This window comes from Neolamprologus multifasciatus, chromosome 22 (genome assembly GCF_963576455.1).
Source record: "Neolamprologus multifasciatus chromosome 22, fNeoMul1.2, whole genome shotgun sequence".
NCBI lineage: Eukaryota > Metazoa > Chordata > Actinopteri > Cichliformes > Cichlidae > Neolamprologus > Neolamprologus multifasciatus.
In genome coordinates this window covers 12,939,430-12,953,804 of record NC_140459.1, presented here as the reverse complement: position 1 = coordinate 12,953,804, position 14,375 = coordinate 12,939,430, and the positions used below count along the sequence as shown (strand labels likewise).

At 44.4% G+C, this 14,375-nt stretch overlaps 1 protein-coding gene and 1 long non-coding RNA gene across 7 annotated transcripts in view; one reads left to right on the top strand and one right to left on the bottom strand.

The window, feature by feature from the left end:
- Positions 1-14,375, bottom strand: part of LOC146493076 (uncharacterized) — a 423,488-nt gene that overhangs the window by 169,218 nt on the left and 239,895 nt on the right. The window contains exon 2 of the long non-coding RNA XR_014871944.1: positions 10,689-10,746. This is a non-coding gene — a long non-coding RNA (uncharacterized LOC146493076). The remainder of the gene's footprint in view (positions 1-10,688; positions 10,747-14,375) is intronic.
- LOC146493077 (RNA-binding motif, single-stranded-interacting protein 3-like) overlaps positions 1-14,375 on the top strand; it is a 307,462-nt gene that overhangs the window by 96,680 nt on the left and 196,407 nt on the right. The window lies entirely within an intron of this gene.

Sequence of the window (14,375 nt, the reverse complement as noted above, 5' to 3'; positions counted from 1 at the left end):
CTCGCTTTGGCCAAGCATTTGCACGCACATAGAGTACATACAAATTCCTTGCAAGCTTCTCTTTATGGATACACAGTAGTCTTCCTTCACTCCCTAATCATACAAGTCTGTGTAATCAATAAATAGCCTCAGTCTCCCAAGAGACCATGCAGTCTTTCTGTCACCTCTGTTATATGACTCATTTGAGTTTATGCATAGAATCTTTATAGGACATCTGTGTTCACTTGCAACTAATAGAAATATTGTGACAAAAGGAACAAACACTAGCATCACAGCACACCAGGATAAAGTGAGGCGCCTCCTAAATTTCGGGTCCCCTTGTCCCCTTTGTATGTGTGTATTATATTTTAATTTAATGGAGTTCTTTGATGCTGTCCAGCATGTGCTAGTCAGCCCAGATTAGAATGTGAAAGTCAGAGAATGAGATGAAACAATAACATTTGGCTTTCTATTGATTAGTGCAGTGGGGCGTAGCATGTGCTTCTCTTTAGCTGAATTATTGATTCCTGAAAGAGGACTTGTGTGTCTGTGTGTGCACATTAGTGTGTGTGTGTGTGTGTGGCTTTTATATGAGGTTATGGCTAGGGGGAGCTGGCAGGATGTAGCTTTGATGAAAGGATCCTTTAAAGGCCCTATTTCTGTCTATTCCCCAGATGATCAGTCCATGGAGTCATTTGCTGAAATTCAGCCTTTATTCAGCCTATGTCTTCCAATGTGAGCGTGATCCTTAGTGCTGTTCACAGCTTGCTGTGCATTCAACTTTAATGATAGGTAATAGATGTGCATCACAAATGAGAAAATTACAGTAAAATGCCTGGCCCAGAACCCAGCCTGGCCCCTCCCCTCACCCACGAGAACAATTACTGCACACAGATCAATTATTGTTGTTTCATGATGGTTTTTAGGGAAGAATACGATTTTCAACCAAATGTGCGCACTAAGTGCCTGTTAGTTATATCTCAGTCTCACTCAGTGACAGGCATTTTCGGTTCAGTTTCATTATTACGCACGCTACGCACAAAAGGGACTCTCAAATTAGCGATAATTTGCCTCGAATACCGGCAGTAAATTCTGGCTCTGTTGTGACATTTAGTGGACTTTTGCGTTGTTGGACTGACACGGCTGTACCTTTGTGCTGTTACACCATTGACAGTCTAGGTCATTACACGCTTACTGTCAATGATCACGCGCTGTCAGAGCGTAACAGACACACACGCTCTGAAACATACACTGTGCCGGGCAGGTCACTTTGTTACATACAGAATCTGAGAAGCCGAGAGGAGCAGATTGAAGTAGGCTAATGTCTCTGGCCTTAAGTAAACACCAGTCAATGGAGCCCTTTGAGAGGATCTGTGCCTGAGTCTGCCCCTGCCATGGGCACCATTAATACTCTGTCTAATTCTTTATAAATGGAGGACGCAGCGGAGGGAAAGGTTGTGTTTGTGTGAAAAAGACACAGTGTGGAGAAGTAGATACTGTGAGGAGGGAGGGACGGGCTTTCTATAAGCAAGGGGGAAAGGGTTAGGTTACATTATACAGGTTGATCCATTGTGCTACAAAAATAACAGGGAAGCCATTTAAATCCTTCTCTAATGCCTCAAAAGAGGAAAAAGAAACATGTGGACAACAAGAAGGCAGGCAGGTTTCCATATACTGAGAGCAAGCAAAGTCAAAGAGGGGGAAAAGGAAACCTGTCTCCAAAATGTGTTATTAAATCGGCAGTCAGGGGCATAAAATTTAGCACGTGGCTTAGTTTCTTTTGTCTTGTCGACGTGACTCTGTGCCGAAAGGTTTATCTTGCAGTTTTATGCCTGGAAAAGTGCATGTTTTAAATTACATTTATTTAAGCCGAGCTGCGTTTTAAGTCTGGGAGATGATATGTTTTTATTTGTACAAAGAAAGGGGTACGGTAACTCATTTTGCCGCTTGTAAGTCCTGATATGCACTTCATAATTGACTGTCTGAAACAAAATACCTCCCCTGCCTTGATGCAGATTAACCCGTCATGCATTCTCTTTTAGCTTATTCTGAGCTTTTATCAAGAGTTCTGCCTTGCCTTTCTTTTTATTCTTTTATGTTTTTCCCGATTTTTACTTCATGGGGTCGGGGAGCTTGCTTTTTTTTGATTATATATAATTTTTTTTGGCAGCTTTATAAGATAGGAGCAGTATCACTGACGGGAAGTGTGAGAGAGAGTCGAGGAGTAACATTCAATAAAGGTCTGACCAGTCAGGAGTCAAATCAGGAACTAATAATTAATAAACTAACCTTCTTTGCCTTTATCTGCTTATTCTTAAAGCTTTACCCAGCTTTAAATTTCCGCTGTGTCAGTTAATGAAGCAGAAAATACTGTTTTCTCTCTCTCTGTCTCTCCGTCCTTTGTCTGCATACACACACTCAGAAACACTCTACAGTGGATGTACTCTGAGCACTTCTCATTTGTCAGATGACAGCCAAGCCCTAACTACACACCCTTACATTAACAATGTGTTTGCTTTACTGCTTCTCACGACCCTTTTATTCAGAACACCACACTGAGCCTGGTGCTGAGTTCTGGCTCTTTGCGTGGTGCCATCCGCGTGTCATTAGAGCTGCTTTAACAGGGTGCTCGCTGAAGAATGATCCACATTTTGTTAGTGGAAGGAATAGAGGAACATAAAGAGGAGGAGAAACATGTTTATAGTCTCCAGAGATGGGAAGTGGAACCTGTTCTGTATTAGCTTTGGAGCACCAAGGGGATTAGAAATGTTGGAGCAATGTTACACGAGTGCATTTACTGCATAGCATGGTTTACAAGCACAAATTGGCAGCGGCATCGGTATGTGCATACAAATCATGTCGGCTAATAAGTTTGACACTTATGAAGTCAGGAGTTACAGACAGATATTGTCTGTAGTACAAAGTGCTTAAACGGTCTAGTGCTCAAAGTAAAGGTTCTAAAACCAGGTCATGTATTGCTCCTTCACAATAGGCTAAAATATAAAATGATGTTCTTGGCATTGGACTTCTTGCCCCGGGGAATCTCCTCCCCTGACCATCTGGAGATAACGGGTGACTCTAGTCTGTACTGCAAGATGGAGATACTCCTACCTGCGTGTGGTGAAATGTGGGGCATGAGGGGAGGAAGGTGGTGCAGTGAAAACCTGGGTTTTCTGCTTCCCAAGGTGCTGTTGTGAAAAGAGGCAAACAAACACATAAGCTCTTACTGGTATCATTAGTGCATCAACAAAATGTGAACCACAGGTGGTCAGTGGTACGTGTGCACACGAGGATTACATTTACAAAGATTTTTCCTGTTCATCAAAATGATTTGTCTTAGGATTCGGAGCTCTTCCTTATAAGGAACTGAAATGAAACACATTTTTGTTGGAGTGGGCTTTCTGTGTTTTCTACAGAGACAGAGGCATGCAGAGCCAACAAACAGTGAGACGGAGAGGAGCAGAAAAGATATTCGCTTAGTTTTAGAGCCGTATGAAACAAGACACATGATGTGCCACTCAAACCCACCAGTGGGGTTTACAAATATACCTGCTTTTCTCCCTCTTGTTTCTTTACTAGTGATTCCTTCTGTAGCATGCTTTCTGCCTGGAGCTGTCTAGTCTGGCCCAGTGTTTTACTCTCTTGCTTTTCTGGCAAGGGCCTTGCCTGGCATTTTCATGCTCTGTTTTCAGTCGCTCGTTTTGCATCTGAGCATGGTGGGGTACTTTTTTTTCTCATTTGCTTTTTACTCTTTTCATCTTTGTTTATATATCCTCTCACTTATTCTCAAATCACTCTTTCTTGCTCCCTTTTTTATTTGCCAAGACTCCCCTCATCTTTAAATTCTCTTTCATGTTGTCTTTTTAATTACTCTTTTTTCCATCCTTCCTCGCTTTTGTGTGCCTCTTACTTTATTTCCGGAAGCTTCTTTTGTCTGCTCAGCCTGGTGTCCTGCCATCTGTGCAGGATGACATGAATGGCAGACCTCTTTTAATATACACAGAAGAATGAGTGAGGTTTAATAAAAATGACAATACAAGTAATGATAATTGTCCTGTGATCACTGCAAACATAACATATACATATCAGTACGTTCCACCCAGAACTAATCCGTTTAGTTCATTTTTAGTTTTTTGGTCTGGATGTTTTCTACAGTAACCTGACAGCAGTTCTACATAGAACTGGTATTTTTTTATGCTAAATGGAAATACTCAGTATATAAATCAACATTTCACAATGGGAACTACATGTTCAGATGAAAGCTGGAGCCACATGTGAGATGTCGCAAACAACTTTATTAAAACAAACTGTGCTCAGCATAATATGCAAAGACATGATTTCCCTTCCTGTTTGGAAATACACAGCAGCAAAACATCCCTCGACGAGAAGAACACGCAAGCTTACCACAGACAGGCCCCAGCTGACCAGCAGGTTTGAATCCAGAATATTCTTGCTTTAAAAGCTTTCTGTTTGACTGCTGCGAGGGGTTGCCTGCTGTATATCACCGTAGTTTCTCTTCGTAAGGCACAGCAATGGTGAAATGAGGATTGCGGCGCATCGTTTTGTGGCAGAAGATTTGTGAACTGCGAGCTGCTCGGAGCCGCAGCACAAAGTTTAACACAAACTTTAAACTGCAGTTTATGATGCTGGTTAACTCTTTTCCCCCGTAAAGACGACATTTGACGACCTCCCCGTACCCATAATGATGAGTCGTGACACCGCGGGATATATAACTAAAGGTGTGATTTGATGGCTGCTAGAATAGATTCTGGGGTTTTCTGAGGGCAGTTGCAGAGGCGGAGAACACCCTCACTAACTTCTGATGCAAACCCAGTCATTTTGCTGTAAAATGAGGCCTGAAATATGACAGAAACCACTTGGCTCACAAAAGAGCTTCAAGGGTTACTCATAGTAGGCTTTAAAGGGGTAAAGAGTTAAGAGATAGTGTAAGGGGCCTTCCACTCTTGGATACAACCTTCCAATGACATTCACAATTGATCATTACAATCTTAATTCTGGTATTTATCCAATGCAACATCAGATTGTTAATGTATTGATTACTGATATAAACTATATTGCCTTGTTACATATCTAGATATCTTAAAATGTTCCGATGAACATTATCAGTACTGAGGCCCCTCTCAAAAAGTCAATATGCAGCCCGGCCTTAGCAGCCTGTGTTCTATGAACAACTGATTATTCCATATATATATATATATATATATATATATATATTAGAGATGTTTCACTGCATGTTTGACCAAACTGTGAGCAACTACAGTCTGTATCCTCAAGACGAAGTGAAAATGCATCCATAGAAAAGAGAAAATAGAATCTGCTTTGCCTCCAAGTGAGGTGGAAAGCTGTTAAGACCAAAGGGGTGGAAGTGAATATTGGTCAGGCAAAGGAGAGCAAGCTGCTTGTAAAGGATGAAAACCTGGTACTGCAAAAAAAAGTGAAGTGGAGGAAGTAAAGACGAGAGAGACAGGCAGTGTTACTCGAGTGTAACTGAAGCTTCCTTTGTCTGTATCTTTTGCTGTACCGTCGGCGTGCAAGTTCACGGGACTGCCAGTCGGGTAGGTGGTGTAACGTCAAGGAGTTTGAAGGTTTGGAGAAGTTGAGGAGGTGGTTGCTTGGCATGGTCGCATTCACTGAGTGTGACTCAGGCTCTGTCAGAGTAATTGCTCACGTATTGTTAATGAGTAGTTCCTGCTCACGCTTAAGGAGCAGTGCACCAGAGGATCTCTGTACGGCCCCCTAGTGCAGCAGAACTGCTTTTTCACATTCTTGACTGAGGGCATCTGAAGGAGGCCCATGACTGCTTTTTATGTTCATACCTAATCAGGCCTAAATGTCTCTTCATTGTCTCTTCAGACAGTAGGAGGCCCTGATCTCCCCTTTCTTAATGAGTTTATAATAAAATTGTCATGAGTGGTGGTGTTGTGAATTTAGTATGTTAATCACTTGAAGCCCTCGTACATGTGATGTGATCTAAAGACTCATGCTGATCCCAAAGTCCAGAGATACTTTAGCCAGAGGCTCGTGGTTTCAGGTTACTATTGAGCTGCAGTCTCTATCAAACCCAGACATGCTTTGGAAAACTAAAAGCACCTCATCATCATGAAGTCATAATAAGTAGATATTATCTTGTGTCCGGTCTGTTAAACTTTATTTTGATCTCACCTACATGCCTGTAAGATGACATGACTTCTTCTGACACCTACTAAGTTACTCAAAATGTCCTTTGTGGTAGTTCTTGCTTCCTGAAAGATCACATTTTACCATGTTGACATACAGAATCTTAAATTGGAAACGATACCAGCTTTCCTTTGTGGCTGGTAAATAAAGACAAGGTTTATTCTACTAAGATGCAAAACAAAAGATTTATTTTCTACTTTTTGTTCCTTTAGAGACAAAAACTGGAATTATCACCTATATATATATATATATATATATATATATATATTTTTTTTTTTTCAGTGTGGTATTTCATCTCCCTAATGAGGTCATTGCCTGGCAAGTAAACAAAACTATCTGCCCGTGTACATCCTATTTTAAGGAATTTGCATTTAATTTCCATTGTGGCTGTACAAACCAATGACCTGGTGTCTTCACCAAGATATTTAGATGTGGAAACTGGAGGCAACCCCAGCTACAGACATGCAAATAGTAGTGTAGCCTTTCAGCTGTGATTACAGTAGGAGGCCCTGGTTGCCCCTCTTCTAAACACACATACTGGCTGCCGGCAACATTTACTCTGCGCAGCTGCATTAGTAGTGGCAAGCTCAATGAAAATACCGTGTCACGCATAGCTTGAAAAATGGCTCCGGAAAAAGCCAATTCTGCCATGAATGAGGATAAGCAAATAGGCACGAGGGCTTGAATGGCTGCCAGTTTGAGCTCCTATACAAATAAGAATACGTGCACCAATTTAGCGCAGCAGATGAACCTTGCGAAGCCTTGTCGAGCAAGTGGGGGATTACCAAGAGCAAACAGGCCTTTCTCCCAGCTTTATTTGAGTTAAATGACTCGAGCCACCCTCTTAGATTTTGCCTGAATGGTTTCTTTGGCAGCCCCTTCCACTTCTCCAGCCGCTTCTGAGGCCACAACATGTGCACATTAGTCAGCGTATGGAAAAACACTGAGTGGGACAGGTAGGCGGCATGAATTAGATTGCAAGGACTCTGATGCAGAGAGCAAGCTGAGCCAGCAGAGTCGCAAACCAGGATAAATGGAAAGACGAGGAAGGTAGAAAGCCCTTGGCGTGATAGAGTCCAATTGGAGGAGAGATTATTATTCTTCACCAGTAATTAGTAGCACATAAACAGCCATTGGCAACAGAATTAAAAAGTGTCATTATGATATGTGGTCTCCATACAAGATGCCGGTTCTTTGCCTTTTCAGCAGTTAATCATGTCGCCTTACCGACACCCCCTTTTGCACACAATAGAGGGTAAGGGTTCACATTGTAGCAGGTGAATGCCTGAAAATGACAAACCTATTGGAAGGTTTGATGCAGCACACTGGTTTCCTCCTGTACAGACTTCACAGAGGCAAATGCTATCTCTTCTATCTCCCCTTTCCCCCTAAATTATTAAGGTCACCTACATTTCTGAGAGAAGGAGTAGGACTGAGTATGTGAGAGCGAGAGAGAGAGTGCATGCAGGATCAGTGCTTTTATGTGCACTTAAGACAAATCTTTCTTTGTGTCTATATTAATATATTACTGGTGCTAGTTTGGAATAAATTCAAATGCTTGTGTACTTTAAATGCTGATGAATACTGATGTTTTTATCTTTGTGTATTTTTTTGTCCTTGGGCTTTTATGAAAATGTTAGAAAACACTGGCTTTGAAAAACAGTTAGTTACTAATTCCCTGTCTGCTTTCTCTCTCTCATTAGCTGTCTTGAGTACCCCGTGGAAGACTTATATCCATTATTTATTTCTAGCCCCCAAAAACAACAGCTGCATGCTTGTGTAACTGCCATATGCTATGCTTCCCCAACATATTGGGAGGAATCATGCTGTATAGGGAGCTTTATATCAACCCATAGAGATCTGTATCAAGCCCTGTGCAGACATGCTGCTCTTGTAGTGTTTCCTAAAGCCTCTTTTTTCAAACTTATCAATGCAAAATGCAGTAGAAACTTCCCCAGAACTGTGAAAACTTACACTACATTGGGCAATTAACCACAGTGGCACCTTGCCGAGTATTTTCGGATGCTCCAGCACCACTGGAACCATCAGAGGGAGGGGAAGAAAGAGGGTCACATTAGGATTCAGCCGATAAAGCAATAAACCCTTGTAGGAGCTGCAGTCGGCGCCGTTCAGAGCAGTTTCTATGTCCTCAGCACTTTGGGCGTGCAATTAATCACTAAGCTGACATTACCCCACCTTCCCGCGAACGTTGGATAAACACTTCGGCAATGGTGAGCCAACATTCCCCACCACCAATCCAGTGTAGTCAGTAAGATGACTGTTGAGCTCGTGTCTCTCAGAAATGTCTAGGAACTCTGCACCCCAGTTATTTAGACCTCCTGTAGAGAGCGCGGCGATCTGCTGATCTGTTTAGTTATAGAGAGCAGCTCAACTGCTGTAACTCTCACTACAGCAGGCAGCCCCCACGCCACCGTTCCCCACTCATGGGTTATGGGGATGCTTGGCTCCCACAGCAGCTTTAACTAGCGTGTTGCATCTTTTTAACCCATATGTGTGTCTGTGTGTGTTTGGAGTTGTACATTTCTCTGCTGGGGCAATTGCATGGTAGTTGGCACAATGATTTGTTAAATAGGAAGCCTCTTAGCCTGTTGAGGCTTTATTAATGGGCTTGCTGGCAGCGTGTGCTCTGTTGTTACTATAGTGATTGTTGTGTGGTTACCGTTCTCCAACAGGTCACTCGAGGTTACAAGGTTACCCTAATTTGTGGTTTTTAGTGGACACATTTGGATTTGATTCCAAGTTTGTACGATACCAGGTTGATGATATTTACTGGGAAATCTCTAAAGCTCTAGTCATGCATGCGTAGAGACTGGTCATTGACTGCCTGGAAGCCACTGGTCACTAAGGAAAAAAGTCTATTTCCTGACTGGTTGGCAAGTGGCTGAAGGAAATTGTGGAAAGTTGCTTGCAATAAGTGGAACTGCTGTACTGCTGTCTCTAGCAGATTGTCGTGGTTGCCTGTAATTTGTAGAGAAGGATTCCAGATAGTCTGGAAACACTGCTGTTGACTCGCTAAGTGGTGAAACTGAAGAATGCAAAAGCTAACCGTTTGCCTTTAAAGTAAAACTAAAAATGCGGGGGTTTTTGACAATAAGGTGCAACTTTTGAAATTGAATGTTCTCTGCTTTTGGTTTGTGTCATATTTTCACAACTTCATTACTGCTGGGTGCTTGGTTAGCGAGTATTTGCAGACAAATCTGCATCTTCCATGCAAACGAAAGCAACCACGACAAGGTTTTTTTTGGTGCAGCACTTTCTTCAACACTAATTTTACTGAGATTTTCTCCACCAACCACTTGCAAACTGGAAGGGAATGCACAATTTTTTCCTAGCAACCAGAGGTTGTGAGGGACCACTCTAGCCCTGTGCAATTGCTGCTTGAAGGGTTATGCTTGTTTACTCTCAATTGTTTTCTCTGCCTGTAATTTTTTTTCTTCAATTCTTAATTTAGAATTTTCATAAAGAAATATGTTAACATACATCTGGCTTTGAAAAGATATATAAGAGAAGGTTCGTGTATATTAAAAAATCCCTAAAAACAGTTGATCAGCATTAATCTTTACATATAACATGCCTGTTAGAAAATATGAGAGAACATTACGTTACCACTGAGGAAGAAGGCGGGGGGGAACTGTACAACAGGAAGGGTGGGAGCCCTGTTGAGTTCATAGAGTTCACTGGCGGGGACTGACACCCAGCTCACCCTCCCGAAGTGTCTCTTTCTCTCTCAACCATGGTTGATCTGAATAATTTATCTCCTATAATTTATCTCCCTACCTTTCGATCTCATTCACCCTAACACACAAACACACCCACGTACATGCAGTTATCTCCACGCAAATACACACTCATGCACACACATGCCTCAGGGGGTTGGGTCTGGGTATGGTGTGGAGCGAACAAGCTGGAATCTGCACACAGGGAAACCTGATAGGCATTCCCTGTGCCAAACACATGAGGTCACCCTGACTGACTGATCCTGCCTGCCAGCCCTTCTCTGCCGTCACAATAAAACCTTGTCTCATCTGCAGTGGTAGGAGGTTTTCTTATTGGGGCTCATGCATCTTAGTAACTATAATAAGTCTTTTATGTGCTTTCAAGGATCATAAAGCTTTTACAAATGGCCATGCAAACTTAAAAGAAGAGTGTGGCTTATTACAATTCAGGTCATGTTTCCATAGTTTTGGCCATCAGTAAATGTAAGTTAATACTAACATGGCTGCCTCACTAGAAGTGGCGCGCAATAAGCCTTTAGACAGTCTTTGACGTTTTAGACAACTCAAATGTTATTTGAGAGACACAAAAAAATCTTTTGTTGACATCCATCAATGTTTATAGGCTGGCTTTTAATTCTCATTCACATCATTTGTTGTTGTGGTACTTGGACCTAGTTTTCCTGAGTGATTAATCTGCATTTTGGGTATATGGTACTCACATTGCTACCTATAAAACCAACTGTTGCTTGTTGACGAGCTGTCTGGTCACCTGACCGTTTGTTTTTTTTTTTTTTTTTTTTTTTTTTTTTTTTTTTTTTTTTTTCCTTTTTGCCTGTCCCGTTTGGTTCTTTTGCCATCAGAATTATTGTCTAAAGGCGAAGAAAGATGCCCAACGGATTTTCTTTACCAAATTGACCATCCCAGCTTTGCCGTAATGGTCCATTTGATTCACCTTTTATTCTTTATTTTATTTTCACTTGCTGAATACGGGACAGACTTGACTGGGGGAAAGAAAAGGGAGAAAGAAAGAGGGGAAGAAAAACAGTTGAGAAGAGGGACGGGGGAGAAGGGCAAAAAACAAAAACCAACAGAATAAGCAGAAGAAAAAAAAAAAAAAAAAAAAAAATACATATATCGATCACCTGGATCACCTGTTGAGAAAGAAAAAAGAAAACAAGCAGAAGAAAACGAGAGTAATACAATAAACCACATCACAATGATATATGGGAATATGACAGTAAATACTAAATATTAAACATTATTGTGCAGCACGTAAGATCGACAGCACAGTGTGCATTGAGGTAGGAGCCAAAAAGGGTGTAGTTTGTGTGTGTGATCACCCGTGTGTACACCTGTGAGCATGGACGCGCTTGTTTTCTTAAAAGGTTCCCTCATGTAATGATCTGCTAGAGGGTGTGGGGGGCCACTGCCCCGTCCTCCAGGGCATGAAGCAGGTATGGAGGAGATCAAAACCCCAGACATCCAGAGGCCCCCAGAACACAAGAGACCAAGGAAGACCAACAGAGGGGCAGCCGCGCCACTGTCCCAGAAAGAGCTGAGGAGAGTCCCAGATGAGGGGTCACCCAGCAGCCACGGAGCAGAAGCCAGGGGGGGCTGCAGTGACGTGCCCGTGAGCTCCGCCGGCAGCCAGCTGTGCCTGAGTGACCGAGCCCCAGGCCGAGAGGCCGGGGGCACCCCACCTCCGAAGTGGCCCAAGCGAGCCCCAGGCTCCAGGCCCCGATAAGCAGCCGCCAAGGAGTGAGCCGGTGTGTACCCGGACGCCCACCCCCGGACACAAAGAACCACCAACGCACCGACGTCTGAGGGAGTCCGCCCCCGGCAGGGGAAGTGGTGGGGGGAGATAGGCCTCCAAACCTTGGAGGGCCTGAGCTGTCCTCAGAGAGGTGGCATCTGATACCCAACCTGACATACAGACACAGACATACAGGCACACACAGATACAAACATCCATTCCCACCCTCATGCTCTCATATGCACTTACTCCACACTCAACCAACGTGGAGACAGACATAAAGAGACGCTGTACACACAATCACACTCCCCAAGCGTACTCTACGAACCGGGTCTAGGTACCCTTGCCCCTGGAGGGGGGAACCGCACCCAGACCCAGGTTGTGTTACCCTTTTCCCTGCAGTGGGGAGAAGCAGACCGCCCCGACTCCGCAGCAGCAGGGAGGCCCCACACTCCGGACCCCAGTCGGACGGCCAACTCCTCCTCCTAGCCCCCCTGCCCCAGCAGAAAGCAGAGAACGAGGGTGAGAGAAGACTCCTAACCTCCCTCCACCCGCTCATTGTAGTGTTGATGTATGTGTGTTCTAAGGTGCGTTTAAAACCCAGGAGGGCATGGAGCTACCTGCCAGAGAGCAGCAGGTAAGCGCATAGTCCCTCCTGCTAGCCCTCAATGTCTACGTGTATTTAAAATTGAGAGGTGGGCAACGACGCCGGGGGTGAGGTGTACACCCTGATGGTAATTGGGATTCCGTGTAGCGTGCCCACCCCCAAGATCCTATATTTATGTGTAATGAGAATGTGAGTAATGTGAATGTCTAAGTTGCGGGATAAAATTGAGGCAGAGGCAGCCAGAAGGGGACAGAGGGGGGGGGGTTACCTCCTCTGCACCCTGGTGACACACCCCCACTCCAAGGCCCTGCATGTGTGGGTGGTTGTGGTGGAGCGGGAAGAGGGAGGCAGCTGGAGATGGGGAGGGAAGGAAGGGAGGAGCAAGTGACCCCTCCCTGGGGCCAGCTCCCCCGCTGACCCCAGTAGGCACCCCCATACTCCGCGACCCACCAGGGAAGGGGGGCCCAGGCCCATCCGCACCGGGGCCCAGCGCAGCGGCGCCGCCCGGCCCCACAGAGCCCGGGGCAGTCCTCTCAACCCCACAACAGAGAAAACTGCACCCACCCCATCATCCACTCATCTTCCAGACTACATAAGACAATAGACGCCCAGGCTGAGATCTTCCTCCACCTCTCCTGTATCTCCCCCTCTTGCAGAGAGAGTTCCTGAGAGAGGAAAGCCCCTGCAAGATGTGACAACCCCCCCCCCACCAGTTGAAGAGCCCCCCAGCTGGCTCGGCGCACCGGCGGCACCCTGCGCCAGTGGCGGGCCCCCATATACCCACCGGCCCACAACCCCGGCAACACACCAACCAGGACCCAGGCCCCCGAGGCCCGGCCAGGGCCCCAGGCCAGAGCCGGAGCGCCCCCAGAACCTCACGCCCGTCCCGGACCCACCCAGGGGCAGCCAGGCCACCAGGTCAGTAACCCCCGTCCGTCAGCACAGACCCTCCCCTAGCCCCGCTGCACGTAGCCACGAGGAAGCCGTCACCTAAGAGCCAACAGAGCCCCTAATTGGCCATGACCGCTACCCCGGGTTGAGCCCCCCAAGGAAGATGCTCCCGGGGAACCCCCCGACGCCCCAAGCCTGACCCTACCCCCACACCAATCACAACAGTGAAGGCGAGACCAAAATATGACCCCCCACCCCCACTAGGTGATGGAGCTGATCAGAGGAGCCCAGAGCGATTGATCTGATGTGGTGGCAGAGGCTGTATCAAGACTAATGTAATCTAATAGATAATTTCTATATTGGTTAGAATTAAGATTGTTTTTATTTTTCCAGTTCATGAGGACTGTTTTCTTGGCTATGCATAGAGCAGTGAAAACCATATGGGCTATATTCTTTTCTGAAGTGACATTATCTAAGCTGCCCAACAAACACACTAAGGGGGAAGTTGGAATGTTACATTTCAGACACTTTGATAAGTCTTCACATATCTCGCGCCAAAACTTCTGAACTGGTGGACAGAACCAAAGAGCGTGGATATAATTGTCCGGTGAATTGGTTTGGCAGTGTGAGCAGTTGTTGGTAGATGCAAAGCCCATCTTGAACATCCGATGACCTGTATAGTGCACTCTATGTAGTATTTTGTATTGAATTAATTGAAGACTGGGATTTCTGATTAGATGAAAGGTTTTTAAGCAAATCTGAGACCAGAAGTTTTGGTCTAAGTTAACTGATAAATCCGCTTCCCATTTTGCAATAGGAAGTGATATTGATTCATCTGTTTTAGAAAGCATTCTGTATATTTTGGATAGTAATTTGGGGGTTTTAAGAGTAAAAAATTGAACCACACTTGGTGGTGTTTGTAGTTCAACTTGACCCAGTTTAAATTTCTTTTTTATTATGGATTTAATTTGTTGATATTCTAAAAATCTTTTCTTGTTGATCCCATATTGTGTAACTAGTCTGTCAAATGAAATAAATTCTGTTCCTTCTAGTATATGTTCTACATATTTGATTCCTTTACCATTCCAATCTGAAAAGTTTATCATATTATTGTTTTGTAATATGTCAGGGTTGTTCCAGATAGGTGTACGTTTGCATGGGATTAATGAAGACTCTGTCAACTTCAGAAACTCCCACCATGCTGTCAGAG